Source organism: Choloepus didactylus, chromosome 17 (assembly GCF_015220235.1).
Source record: "Choloepus didactylus isolate mChoDid1 chromosome 17, mChoDid1.pri, whole genome shotgun sequence".
In the NCBI taxonomy this organism is placed as follows: Eukaryota; Metazoa; Chordata; class Mammalia; order Pilosa; family Megalonychidae; genus Choloepus; species Choloepus didactylus.
In genome coordinates this window covers 313,942-328,148 of record NC_051323.1, presented here as the reverse complement: position 1 = coordinate 328,148, position 14,207 = coordinate 313,942, and the positions used below count along the sequence as shown (strand labels likewise).

General features: G+C 37.6%; 1 pseudogene; it reads right to left on the bottom strand.

Annotated features, from left to right (window-relative positions):
- Positions 1-13,167: 13,167 nt before the first annotated feature.
- On the bottom strand, positions 13,168-13,868 carry LOC119512965 (annotated as a pseudogene).
- Positions 13,869-14,207: the final 339 nt, after the last annotated feature.

The window sequence follows — 14,207 nt, the reverse complement described above, 5'->3', positions numbered from 1 at the left end:
AATTTAAACAATTTTTAAAAATTTTTCAAAATAGCACTATATTAATTGTGACAACTAAAACACAGTAAATATTTTATTTTTCAGTTAGGTACTATGTAGGTTATACTTTCATAAAAATCTTCAAAAATAACAAATTGTGTTGAATGAGCTCTGCCTAACCTCTTCTTTCAACTTTAATATTCCCACCATCTTTTTATAATTCATTTTAGATATTAAAGCATTAATTTATCTGTATTACTTTTATGAAGAAAAGTCTGAAAGGTAATCAGAGTTAAAGCTAGAAAAAGATTGACATATTATCTTCCTGATGCACCATCCATAGAAATTTTAGTTATGTAGATGTACATGTGTATTTTTAGTGAATTTAACAAATATGACTTATTCCCTTAAGTTAAAAATTGACTTTCACTTTGTAGAAACAAAGACTTTTAGTCATTACAAAACTTAGAAAAGTGTAGGAGTCCCAAAGATAGATTAAATGATGATGATATTATAATTTTGTCTTTTGCCCTAACACTGCCCTTTGCAATTATACTGAATGTTGTGCTATGCAAGAGTGTGTAAGTCCAGTTCATCATTCCAACAAGGACACTATAGCCATCATGGCTTCTGATCATAATGTGGAGACTTGGCTGAGGCCATTTGTTGCAACGACATTGGAGCCTAAATTTTCTCTCCTCTCAATCTTGCTTTCTTCCTTTCTCTATTGGCATAACTCCTGAGAGGATTTTCCAATGAACTTCCTTTATGCAAATCCCCATTTCTGACTCCACAGTCCATGTCAAGTAACACATACCCATTTGTATCAGGGGCAGTAGACGAAAGGAGATTTTAAGATGTAATTTTGAAACTGAGCTGGATCATCTGTCAAATACTGGCTGTCAGTGAAGAAGTCCCGTCTAGCAGGAGATGTAATATGGATAACCTCTGGCACAGGTAGCAATATAATTGTTAAAATTTCACCTAGTGGTCAACTCAGCATTGTACCATCAGAAAACAATGCAATGAGAAGGCAAAAGGTATGAGACATTTAAGAAAAATGAGGAAAATAGTTATTTTAATAAGGGCTATGAAATTAGATTACTGTAGAGGCAAGTGATGCTCTGGAGAATACAATAAAAGACTGATTAATCACTGATTCAAAGCTAATTGTGAACAGTGTATACAAAAGCTCTCATCTCCAGCAGCAGATGGGCAGAGAAAGCTGAGGATCAGGCCCAGAATTTTTATCACAAAATTAGCTCAGGAAAAAGTCAAATTCTCAGTGCAGGCAGGTCTGCTATGTCAACTTCCGGGCCCTAATTAAGAAAGAATGGGAGCTTGCCCATGGCTTGGGGTTGATGAACTTGAGATTCAGAAGTGGCCATCTGTCACTGTTAACGCTACTGCTCCTTGCTCATAGGTAATGCAGACATCTCTTCCCTGCCAGACAACATTAATTTACAATGGAATTTACCCCATCTCCATTCCTAGCCACCAGACCAACAAATAGGAATGATACCTTGAAGGAGCTGCAGGAATTAGTAAACATTTTTGGATGGGATCCTGAGCATCCTCGACCAAGGGAGGATGACACAGATCACTGTGTAAGAAAGAGTTTATTGACTTGAGAGCATTTTCTTGCAATACAGGATTTAATGGTTTGGCAAGGACCAAAGAAGACAATTCTAAAATATTGCTAGGATGGCTTCTAAAAGCCTGGGAAGAACAATTGCTCACCATAAGTAAGGTAGAAATGCAGTGCCTGCCCTGGCACCCAGCAGAAGAATGGAGACAAAGAGGGCGCCAAGATGATACTCTGCAGGAGAGTCCAGGAGGCATTACATTTTCCAAGGAGTAAGAAAGGCACTGCTGAGAGAAGCCTCAGCATCTTTGAGAATCTCAGTGGTATCTGTTTTCTTATAGGCCAGGATTAATGGTAGCAGATGTTATTATAGAAATCTGTTCTTTGAATTCAATGGGAAAAGAAAAGCTCCCAGAATAATAGAGAACAGGTGGTACTGCATAATCATCAAAAATCCAGTGGACATAATTATCCTAATGAGGGACAAGGTCAGAGTGGCAGCCAGGGGAGCCTGACACATGGAAAGTTATGGAGACGATTAATAGAAGTTGGCATCCCTGTGGTCAAGAGCAGTCAACAAACAAAATACACCAGAGTCTGAGGGCAGCCCCGTGCCAATTTCCTATATCCACTGTAGGAAGCTGGAAGAGAGTTGTCTCACTTGAAGGCTATGGTCCTTCTGAAGCCAATCCTCCCATACAGTGAAGTGACCATAAAGGAGTACAAAGGCCTGGCCCTCATAACTCCAAACCATAACATCTCTGAAGCCATCCCAGCTTCAGAAATTCCTGTGACTATGTGTGCATTGCTCATTGATGAACCTCTCTCTCTGCACAACCCTGCTTCAATCCCTTCTTCCTGAAATGTTAACGTTGAGAGCATTTCCCAATAAACTTTCTGAATGCAAATCCACAAACTGGAGTCCTATTTGCAGGAAGCAACTTGCAACAATATTAACCACCCCAGTTTTCAGCTAAAAATATAATGAGAAACAAAAGAAAAACATGCAATATATAGTGAAGACTTGTCTTAGAAAAGCTGCCTCTTTTGTTCTTTGGATAATTCTTGATTCTAACATGGATCTGGGGTCTACATGTATCACCAGCTTATGTGTCATAGCAAGAGCTAATTTCAAACTTTCTGTTGCATTAAAATTCTAAACCACAGTGGATTTGACTACCTTTTTTGCTTTTTAGTAATAATATATGTTTGGCCTAAGCAGGAAGTGATAAATGAAGTGGGTATCTTTTAATGGCAAACCAGGTCTTCAGAACCTAAAATTGACTTCTAAGAAACTTCAAATCTCCAGATCCCCAGTGCTAGCCTCTGATTTTACCCTAGTGACTGGAGTTCAGAAGCAACAGGGACAGAAAGGAAAACACATATGACAAGATGCTGACGGTCTCCTGAACTCATTCCTTCTTCTTTGGACTAGATGGGTTGATATTTCTTTAAATTAATTGAGGATATACGTTTATTATTGATAACTTCAATACTATGAACATACAGTTGGTCTTTCAGTCCCCCACACCCTCCCTCTCTCTGTTCTTTGGCACTACAGTCTTGAAAATTACATCTTTTGACACCTAATCTACTTTAGCATCACCTTACGCTTAATAAAAACCAGCCAGATAATTTTCATCTATGCTATGATTTCACTTAAAACTTTCCAACAAACAGTAAAAAAGACAAAGGGATAGACCAAATTCTTAAGGATATTATAGAAGAAATGATTTCTATGTGTTTAGCATTATTATTTTAAATATCAATACTTCTAAAGAAATTCCCAGTAAGCATAATCATAGTTGGCATTACCAACTATTAAATGGTATTAACAACTCTATATATTTTCATGAGTGCTTAATCAATTTTAGTTCCTGAAAAAAATATTTTTATTGTTCCTTTGTCTCTCAGAGCATTTGTTCTACAGTTGAAGACTAATAAATTTGTAGGACTTGATTATTTTTAATTATGCCTTTTACACAAGTTTGAAAATTTCTCTAGTAAAAGAGCCATCAAGAGAATATTTTTGTTTTAAGCATAATTGAACTCTCTCTTACACTTCAATGAAAACCATCCTTTTGATTTATTAGGACTCGATTCTGTCTCCTGCCACATATAAAAATAAAATAATACTGAAATGAAAAAAATTATAAACCTATGAATATGTATATATACGAATGTATAAATTAATCCTTTTTGCCATTCTAAGTCTGATATATGTTCTAATTTCTTATCTTTCACAACCCACTTCTATGTCCTATAGAACAAATAAAAAAACCAGTCTGCTCCGGAGATTGACTGAACATGACATATGATTTTTTTTTATTTTGAGAAAAGGGTATGGTGTCTTGGGTTCAAAACCAGGCTCTCTCAATTAATAATTGCGTTATTTTGGACACATTACTTACACTCCCTATATTTTATTTTCCTTGCTTATCAACTGGAGATGTTATTCTTCAAGGGAAGCAATTCCTGAAAAAATCCTAGCAAAGGGTCTAGCACATGATGGGATCTCAATAAACAGAAGGAAAATAAAATTTGCCCATTTTATCCTGAGGAAATGCCACTCTTTTTGTAGAATTGTGCAATTACAAATTCTATCTGCCATTACAGTCAACTCATGACTTACTTTTCCTATAATTTTTTGCCCCATGACTCTAATTCCAGAGGCTTTTTCTTTTTTTGCAAAAAAAAAAACAACAAAAAATTACTTCAAGTTCCATTTAAAAAATTGAGAGTTACTTAATCCTCTTTTTCTTCACAAACTTATGGAATGGATTCCATTTATTTCCTTAATTATCAATGTGGAAAGGTTACTAAGCACTGTATTTTCTCCCATTTAATTAAAATATTTGTTTCTATTATACGTACATGCATGCACACACAAGCATACACATAAAAAACTTAGCATTTCACCACAGTGATGTGGTATGTGGAATCATCTTTGCCCTCATATTTACACTATAACAACTCTATAGCAGTCTTCACTGTGGATTAATTCTCAAATGATCATTCTCTAAATCAGTAAGTTTCATGGTACACTAGTGTCAACTATGATCCATTCAACAAAGAATGGGTTAATAACCCAAAAAGAATGTGTGTGAATTGTTTTTTTTTTTTTAATGCCTCATTGGTAATTAAAGGCTTTCTCTATAATAGCATTACTCCCCCTCATTTCCAAATTGGTATGTCTTCTAGAGTAGGAAAAAGGGGTGCCATTACTGATGTTCATTTAAAACCTGTGGTGAAATTTAATAATGCCCAAGGATATGCACCATTTATGTGGCTGTTATGCATCATATATGTGATAATAGAAGAAAGGGCTAAGAACAGCTTTTCTAACTGCTTCTTACATTTTTAACTAAGAAGATACTATTTTAGATTAATTCCCAAAGCTGATATCTCAAACAAAATTATGTCTTACCTATTATTTTGGGGAGAAAATTTCAGATATATCCTATTTATATTAACACATTTTGAATTCTATGTGACAGATCCATGTGAGGCTGTGCTTAACATTTTTTTTTTTAGTTGGACAGTTTTTAATATTAGAAAAGAGGGTAGAGAGGCATATAAAAATGAAATTGCTCAAAATAAAATGAACAAAGCCCTCAATATTTATAATGTAACCATTTTAGATTTTAACAATTTCCTCAGTATCTATGAATCATCCACCGTCATCATATTGTATGTCTGATGACCCAGCATGACTTTGCCAATGTCTAAGCAGGGCTGAGTTTATTGCTCCCCCTAAGCTTCCTCTCCCACTCAGGAGGCATTCTCTATGCTCTCTCATTTGTGGCAACCTGATGTACATGAAGATTCTTACTTTTATTGGGTGGAAGGACTAAGGACCCTCTTGCTTCTTTCCACTTTAATTTACACATAGCTTTGATGTACAATTGTTGCTTCAAGGCAATGCAAAGTAAGTTCTTAGGTTTTACTTATGTGTCTACCAATACATTAAGTACTGCATTTTAAATCTATTAATTTCAGTAGGAGACTCTGTTTCTCACCATAACATACTGCAAAATAATCCCTGCCTCTGCTTACTTTTCAGTAGGAATGGATGTGTGTTGCTACACCCACCCTGTTCTATGATCCATCTGAACATCATTCTGTGTCATGTCATGATTAGAGAGGATTCAACTCCATTTGACATGAGGAGAGGCTTCCCATTCTAAGCCTGAAACTTCCTATTCTTAGCTGAAAACATTTGCTCCACTGCCAAGGAATATATAGCTTCCTGCAAAACTGTGAAACACCACAGACTCAATATTTCATGGTCTGCAATTACTTGGTCAATATTAAAGACTAAAGATAGAGAAACAGTGCAAAGTGTACCCCATCCTTTCCATGTCTCATTAATTATGTGGGAAGGCAAGGCAAATGAGAGGTTGAGGGTCAGAAAATATATGAAATAATCAAATGAATTATATAATCAATGTATACAGTAGAAAGGAAAACAATAAAATTTTAGCAGCTTTAAAAAGTTATAAAATGACTCATCCTTGCAGTCCAATCAGTAGGTGTATTAGTTTCCTATGGCTGTCATAAGAAATTACCACAAACTTCATAGATTAAAGCAACAAAAATTTATTTTCTTGTAGTTATGGAGACTAGAAGCCCAAAATCAAGGTGTCATCAGAGCTTTGTTCTCTCTGAAGGCTCTAGGGATGGAATCAATTTTGCCGTTTCCTAGCTTCGGATGGTGGCCATCCCACAGCGTATGGTTGCATGACTCCAGCCCGTCTCTATCTTCACCTGGCATTTTCCCCAGTGTGCCTAGGTATGCGTCTCTTCCATTCTTCTTATAAAGGCCCACCCTATTCCAATATGATTACATCTCAACTCAACTAATTCCATCTGCATTGGCCCAATTTCCAAATAAGGTCACATTCTCAGGCATTGGGGATTAGGAGTTCAACATATCTTTTGGGTGGACCCAATTCAACAATAACTATAGGCAAGGTTAAAAATATAGATGTTGAACCTTAAGATTTAATTAAAGAAGCCATGGGTGCTTTAGGCAATCCAAAAGGGACATCTGAAGCAGTCAAGGAATTGGGAGTGGTTAGCAGGGGGCCACCTGAAAGAGGTAGGTCTTACCTACTTATCAAAAGTAGACCCTGAAATAAGGACTTGTGTACAGATAGTTTTGGGGGGAGGGAATCCCAGAGAGCAAGAGTGAGGAAGTGGTAAGAGTAAAAGAGGAACAAAGTAAAAGCCAATACTGGTTTTCATTATCACAAGAACAACTGATGTTCTCTCCAAAGGGTACTTCATACTTAAATTGGAGGATTGGAAGTTCATATCTAATAAATATTCAGAACTTTAATAGAAAGTGGAAGGACTTTTACCTGTGAATCGAAAGACTTTTACCTATGAATCACTTGAATTATCTCTATTTTTTTTTTCTATTGGTTGTGGCAACCCTATTAGAGAGATAGCCATATTTTTCCCTCAAATTCTCATATCTGATCATTTAAGAGGCAGGGAAAATATGAGGCTGGGAATATCTGAAAGAGAAATACTGATCAGACTGAGAGTTTGTATGATATGATAATTAAAAGTATGGACTTTGAATTTACACAGACCTAGTCTTGAAACTGGTTATGCATACATTAATTAACTGGGTCATCTGAAGTACAATTTGTTCATTTGTAAAATATATATAAATTATTACAGACCTTGTAGTTCTATTATTGTGTTGGTTAAATGAAATGATATATGTGAATCTCTTAACAAAATGTCTGGTCCATAGTAAGTGCCTCTGCTTGATTTTATAGCTTACAATGTGAAATGTGCTTTGGGGGCAGGGAGAGCTACATTCGTTGAAAAAATAGTTTACACATTGCATTTCTTAGATTTAGTTAAGCTAACCTACATTTTTCAAATGTCTATTTGTTCCTACTGAATAGAAGTGAGTAGTTTAAATTGCCCAATTTGAATACCAAATTTTATTAGTATGCATAAACCCCTTTTTAAATGCGGGATACTGATTACGTGCTTCAACTTGGCGGGCCTGGGCTGGGGGACCTGATCAGCCCCTGGGGAGGGTGGTGGGCACGGGCGGTAGCGCCCTCCACAGCCCCCCGGGCCTGAGAAAGTGAGGCCGGAGGCAGGCCCCATTTCCTCACCCAAAATACAACCATTGGAGGAGGCTTGCTGGAGAAAACCGCCTCCCTTATCTTGCCCGCAGACTCCCCGTTGCCAGAGCAACTCCCCCACCGCCAGTGCGCATGCACCGTTGCCAGAGCAACTCCTGCCCGCTGCAAACAGCTTCCGCATCCTCTCAGAACCAATCCTAGCCTTTCTCCCCTCAGCATTACCATTTAAGGCCCTTACACCCCTACACCAACCCCGCCCTCTATGGCAGCCTATATAACTTGTGCTCACCCCTGAATAAAGGCTTTTGTTCTACCCCCCTGAAAGGAGAGTGTCTCGTTTTTCTCCCTCGCCGCCCTCCACACCTTGCACGCCTCCACCGGGGACTCGGCCAAGTCCCCCGCCTCGCCCTCGCCTCCGGGAAGAGCCTCCGCCGGTACGCATAAAGCAAACCTGACAGCAGAAGGTTCCGTGGGTGCCTGCCCCTACATAGCTGCGACCGCATTTAAACCCAACCTAGGTACATAATACACCTTCAATAGCTGGGCAGGAAATTAAAATATAATATGCCTCTATTTTATGTGGTATTTCTGTACAATTATTTCAGGTGTATATTTTGACACTTTAGACTACTCAAGAGCTATTTTTTTTTCCATTTTGCTATAAAAAACAACTTTGGCAATGTTACTCTTTGTGAATCCATGATAATATCATATTGACTACAAAAATATTAACTATGTCATAAATCAGGTGTTGGCAAACTATAGCTCATTCAAACCTGGCATGCTATTTTTGTTAATAAAGTTTTACTGGAACACAGCCATGCTCATTCATTTAGATGACCTTGTAGGTCATCTAGCAGAATTACTCTTCCTTTGCCAATGGGAATAAAAAATCCAGACAGGTTTAAACACTAACTCAAAGTTACAAGGCAAATTAGTGACAGAATGTGGCTTGAAACACAGGATTTAGAGCCTTCAGTCCACCTTTCTCTCTTTTCTATTTCAATGTGTCCCAATTTGAAAGCAAGTTCACCTACTTCAAATGAATTGGAATGACATCTACAATCTATGCTCCTATTAAGAAAGTTGAGTTGTTGTTAATTTATAAAAGGCAAATTTTGGTCTTATTCATGCAATTTAGTCAAATATTAGTTAAACAAAAAGAGGAAAAGGCAATGAATATGCTGAAACATGCTCTCTATTGTTAAAGAAATATCTCTTCAAAATTAGTTACACAGAATATACCTGACTGTCATAGTATTCTTTACAGTGTATACCTTACAGTGGAAGCCAATAGAGAAGCAATATTATATTTTCCAGAATTGTGAGAAACTGAATAAAATGCATTGCATTTATAAATTATGGCACACATTTTCATCTTTCAGACTCATTGGTCTCTAAATTTTAATATAAAAATGAAATAATCTGAAGTTATAAATAGGTAGAAAACAGAACAAATCAAGGAGGGTAACCAAGGAATCAATGCAATCATTTAATAAAGTGTCAGAACATATCTTTAAAACTTGAAGGCAAGAACAGGTTTTCACTGCCCAAAACATTTTAAAGTACAGTGTAAAAGAATATGGAGAGGGATTCTGGGAAGATGGCGGCATAGAAAGAAGTGGAAGACTTAGTCTCCCTCAGGACAATTCATAAATGAACAAAAAACCAGTAAATAACCTGGAATGGTAGCTGGGAGACAAACGTGACAGTACACTCAACATCCACCAACATGAATTGGGAGGAATGCCTGAGATCACAGCATAAAATCTGTAAGTAAATTTGCGGACCCGCGCTGAGAGCCAAGAACCTAGAGCCAGGAGACCCTTCCTCACGGAAGCTGCACTGTGCACTTTCTCAGCCCAGCTCCAAGTGAGGTTTCAATACAGACAGTGAATCCTCAACAAGCAGACAGAGGCTTTTGGTGACAACTGACCTTGGGAGAGTCGGGGGAAATACTCTGTCTCTTGCTCTCTCTCTATGGAGAAAACCTCATTTGCTCTCAGCCCACAAGGCATTGCAGTAAAGACAGCCTCACACATTCTGCATTCTGAAACAAGCTGAGAGCCCCGCGGCACAGCCAAGTGGCCCAGGGCTTCCCTAGAGGGACGGCGCACACTGATGACGTAGCACAGCATCCCCCTCAGCTGAGGGAGGATTGCGGCTGGGAGGGGGGATCCGCTCAGAGAACCCAGGGGCTCTACGCCAAGTCCAGTGATTTATGAGACACCGAGAGAGAGCTGCCCTTCCTCCCTGGCCACCCATGCACGTGCCCCACATTCAGGGCAGGTGACTCCAGCGGCGCGCCTAGGCTGAGCTCTCCAACTGAACACACAAGAATCATTTCCCCACAATACGTGAGAAAAAAGGTTGAGAACTGACTGGAGGGATATGGGTGGCTCACAGACGCCATCTGCTGGTTACTTAGAGAAAGTGTACATCAGCAAACTGTGTCTCTGAAAAATGAGATCAATATCCCTTTTTTTGATACAATTTGAAAGAACCCTATCAAGCAAAACAAATGCCAAGAGGCCAAAAACAACAGAAAATCTTAATGCATATGATAAAACCAGATGATATGGAGAATCCAGCTCCAAACACACAAATCAAGATTTCGGAAGAAACATTATACATCGCAAAATTAATTAAAGAACTACAATCAAAGAATGAAAACATGGCAAAGGATTTAAAGGATATCAAGAGGACCATGGCCCAGGATATAAGCGCCATAAAAAAGACCCTAGAAGAGCATAAAGAAGACTTTGCAAGAGTAAATAAAAATATAGAAGATCTTATGGAAATAAAAGAAACTGTTGGCCAAATTAAAAAGACTCTGGACATTCACAATACAAGACTAGAGGAAGCTGAACAACATCTCAGTGTCCTAGAAACCCACAGAACAAAAAATGAAAGAACAAAAGAAAGAATGGAGAAAAAAATTGAAAAAATTGCAATGGATCTCAGGGATACAATAGATAAAATAAAACATCCAAACTTAAGACTCATTGGTGTCCCACAATGGGAAGAGAAGGGTAAATGTCTGGAAAGAGTATTCAAAGAAATTGTTGGGGAAAACTTCCCCAACCTTCTACACAATATAAAGACACAAAGCATAAATGCCCAACAAACTCCAAATAGAATAAATCCAAATAAACCCACCCCAAGACATATTCTGATCAGACTGTCAAATACTGAAGAGAAGGAGCAAGTTCTGAAAGCAGCAAGAGAAAAGCAATTCACCACATACAAAGGAAACAGCATAAGACTAAGTAGTGACTACTCAGCAGCCACCATGGAGGCAAGAAGGCAGTGGCATGACATATTTAAAATTCTGAGAGAGAAAAATTTCCAACCAAGAATACTTTATCCAGCAAAACTCTCCTTCAAGTTTGAGGGAGAGCTTAAATTTTTCACAGATAAACAAATGCTGAGAGACTTTGCCAACAAAAGACCTCTCCTACTTCAGATTCTAAAGGAAGCCCTACCAACAGAGAGACAAAGAAAGGAGAAAGAGATATAGAGAATTTTAACAGAGATATATAGTATCTTACATCCCAAATCACCAGGACACTCATTTTTCTCTAGTGATCACAGATCTTTCCCCAGAAGGGACCATAAGCTGGGACATAAAACAAGCCTCAAGAAATTAAAAAGAAAAAAATATTGAATATACGCAAAGAACATTCTCCAAACACAATGGAATACAAATAGAAGTCAATAATTTTTGAACTATAACTCCACTATTTACTTCCTACATGATAAAAAATACACAAACTCTAAGGACAAATCAATGGTTTTGACCTCAACGTAAAATATGTAATTTCAGACAACTATATAAAGGTTGGGGAATGAAGGAGTATAGGAACATAGTTTATGTGCCCTATTGAAGTGAAGGTGGTATCAAAGAAAAACAAGATTGATAGGGATTTAAGAGGTTAATTTTAAGCCCCACAGTAAGCACAAAGAAATTATCAGAGACTATAACCATAGAGATGAAAAGTAGAGTTTGGGTTAAGAGAAATGGGGGAAGGGGAAATGGGAAGTTAAGAAAGGAGTGTAGGGTTGCTGTTTGAGGTGAAGGGAAATTTCTAGTAATGGATGGTGGGAAAGAGTATAACATCATTCTAAATGTGATTAATCCCACTAATGGAAGGCTAGGAAAGGGGTGGAATTGGAAGATTTAGGCTACATATATGTTTCCACAATTGAAAAAAGAAAAAAAAAAAAGAAAAGACAGTCTAACTAGACGACAATTGAATGCTAAGGATGAACTTGGATGGGATTGGAGGGTGGAGGACAGGTGGCTCGAAGGGACACAGTTGAGACATAAGGAAAAGGAAATATAGAATGTAAGCATTGTATCATTTTTGAATCTCTTATACTTCTTCACTGTGCTTAATGGAATTACATAAAAGAATGTTCTTGTTCATGGGAAGTACATATGTGAATTATAGTGTATGTTCAAGGATGTGTGCAGCTAACTCTCATATATTCAGAAGACAGAGAAATAAATGATGGATGATAGATAGGGAGGGAAAGAAATAGTGATGTGACAGCATGTTAAAGTTGGTGGATTGAGCTATCAGGGGAGGGGGGTCAGGGTATGACGGAATTCTGTGTAGGGGCTAGTATTGTTTTTGCAACTATTCATGTAACTTTGAATTTATTTCAAAATAAAATAAAATAAAATAAATAAAAAAAACAATATGGAGTGTGTTATACACTTTGACATCCATGTGTATTCTACTTCACAAGCCCTTCTCTTTCTTTATACTAGCTTAATGCAATTAGCTTCTAGGAATAGAGGGCACATGACCCAATCTGCTTTAAACTTTCTGGCTTACACAAAAAGGACTTTCCCTTTACCCTAAAATTCTTTTCTTTTCTTTCTTTTTTTTTTTTTTTTAAACAAAAGTCTGTCCTTTATTCAAATATTTTATCTGGATGTTCATGAAAATTAATCAATTGCTTTTACCATATGACTATGAAATATCAACTCTACTACCTCCAAAAGTCAATAATTTTATAAACTAAGGTGATTAAAGTCATTTGTGAAACAGTGTCGAGACTTTCTTGCAATTATGACTAATCCATTATAAACGAACAACAATCTTAAAAACAAAATTGAAGAACAAGTGCAGTTAAACCAAGAAGAGACAAGAAAGTACAAGGAGTTCATTGGTAATGCTATAACAAATGGAAAAAAGTAAAACTGATTTTATACCAGAAGTTATATAAGTAAATAAAGGTCCTATCATTTTTTCTTACATGTATGCTTAGATTTCCTGTATAAATAACAGACTGCTCCATTTCGTGCATTTCAATAGGATCAACTCCTTAGAAAAAGCACTAAAAAGATTTGATAATCAACTCCCAAGTTTTATGCTTCTTTTTTCTTTTATCAATTTCCTGACATTTAACATAAGCAGGAAAGTCTTTTCAGTAAATTGAGAACTTAGGTCTAGAACTGTCTTGAAGAACTCTGAAAAGTTACATATATCCCATGTTGCCTTTGGTTTCCCATCTCTTCCTCACTTCAAACCCCCATGCAAGTTTCTTCTTTTTCCAAACAACCTGTGAATTTTCAGCAGACTTCTTGGATTTTATAAAATTGTGGCAAGCGACAGCTTCGGCAATTTTTGCACCAACCTCTCCAGTAGCTAGCTGGTTGCTGAGTTCCTCGGCTTTCTCAGCATTCCACTCTTCCACAGCCTGGTCTATGCTCTTTTCAAGATCTGACTTTTCAATTTTTTTTCTTTTTCACAGAGGGGGTCAAACCTATCATTGATTCCAAAATACTGAGTTCCTTCCTTCCATTGGGTTTCATTTGGTGAGTGTGCTCTATGAGATGCCTCTCCATTGTTCAATTTTTCCTTTCAGGAACGTTTTCTCTTTTTCCTCCTGAGTCTTGAGGCTGAGTTTTCTTTCAGAATGTTTTGTATGCAGTTCTTAAAGTTTATTCCACATATTTAATGAAATTCCAGATGGACACTCTTCATATGCATTTAATATTTGCCTCTGTTTCAGTTTTTGGTCCACTTGTAGGGAAATCAGATTTCTCATTTTCTAATGGCCTGATCTTCTTTATCTTCCTGTAAGTTAAATCCAGAGTTCTCTACTGTGGCTTCATTTTTGGAATTTGACTCAACATCTCTAGAATTTAGTCCAGGAGGTAGGAGCCCACTTCACATCTTTTCTTCTCACTCTCTGCTACAACACCTGCTGCTCTCCCTGTGAGATGCAATACTGACTGAGCCCCAGGACTGCAGTAGATAAGGTTTCTCTCCCCTACCTAGCAGCCACAGCCAAAATTGCCAGTTTTCAGGAGCAGTGTGCACTTCAGATAGATGCTAAGGTTCAAGACTTTTGCAAGAGGGTGGCTCTAGAAAAGTATACCTTTTCCTGCTTGGTTGCACAACCTGGGTCTCTGCAGGCTCTCTGGCAGCAGTGCCACACTCCAGTCCCAAAAGGGGAAGAATCCTCCCCAGGGCACAAGACTAAGCACCACAGATTCCAGTGTAGAATCTCTA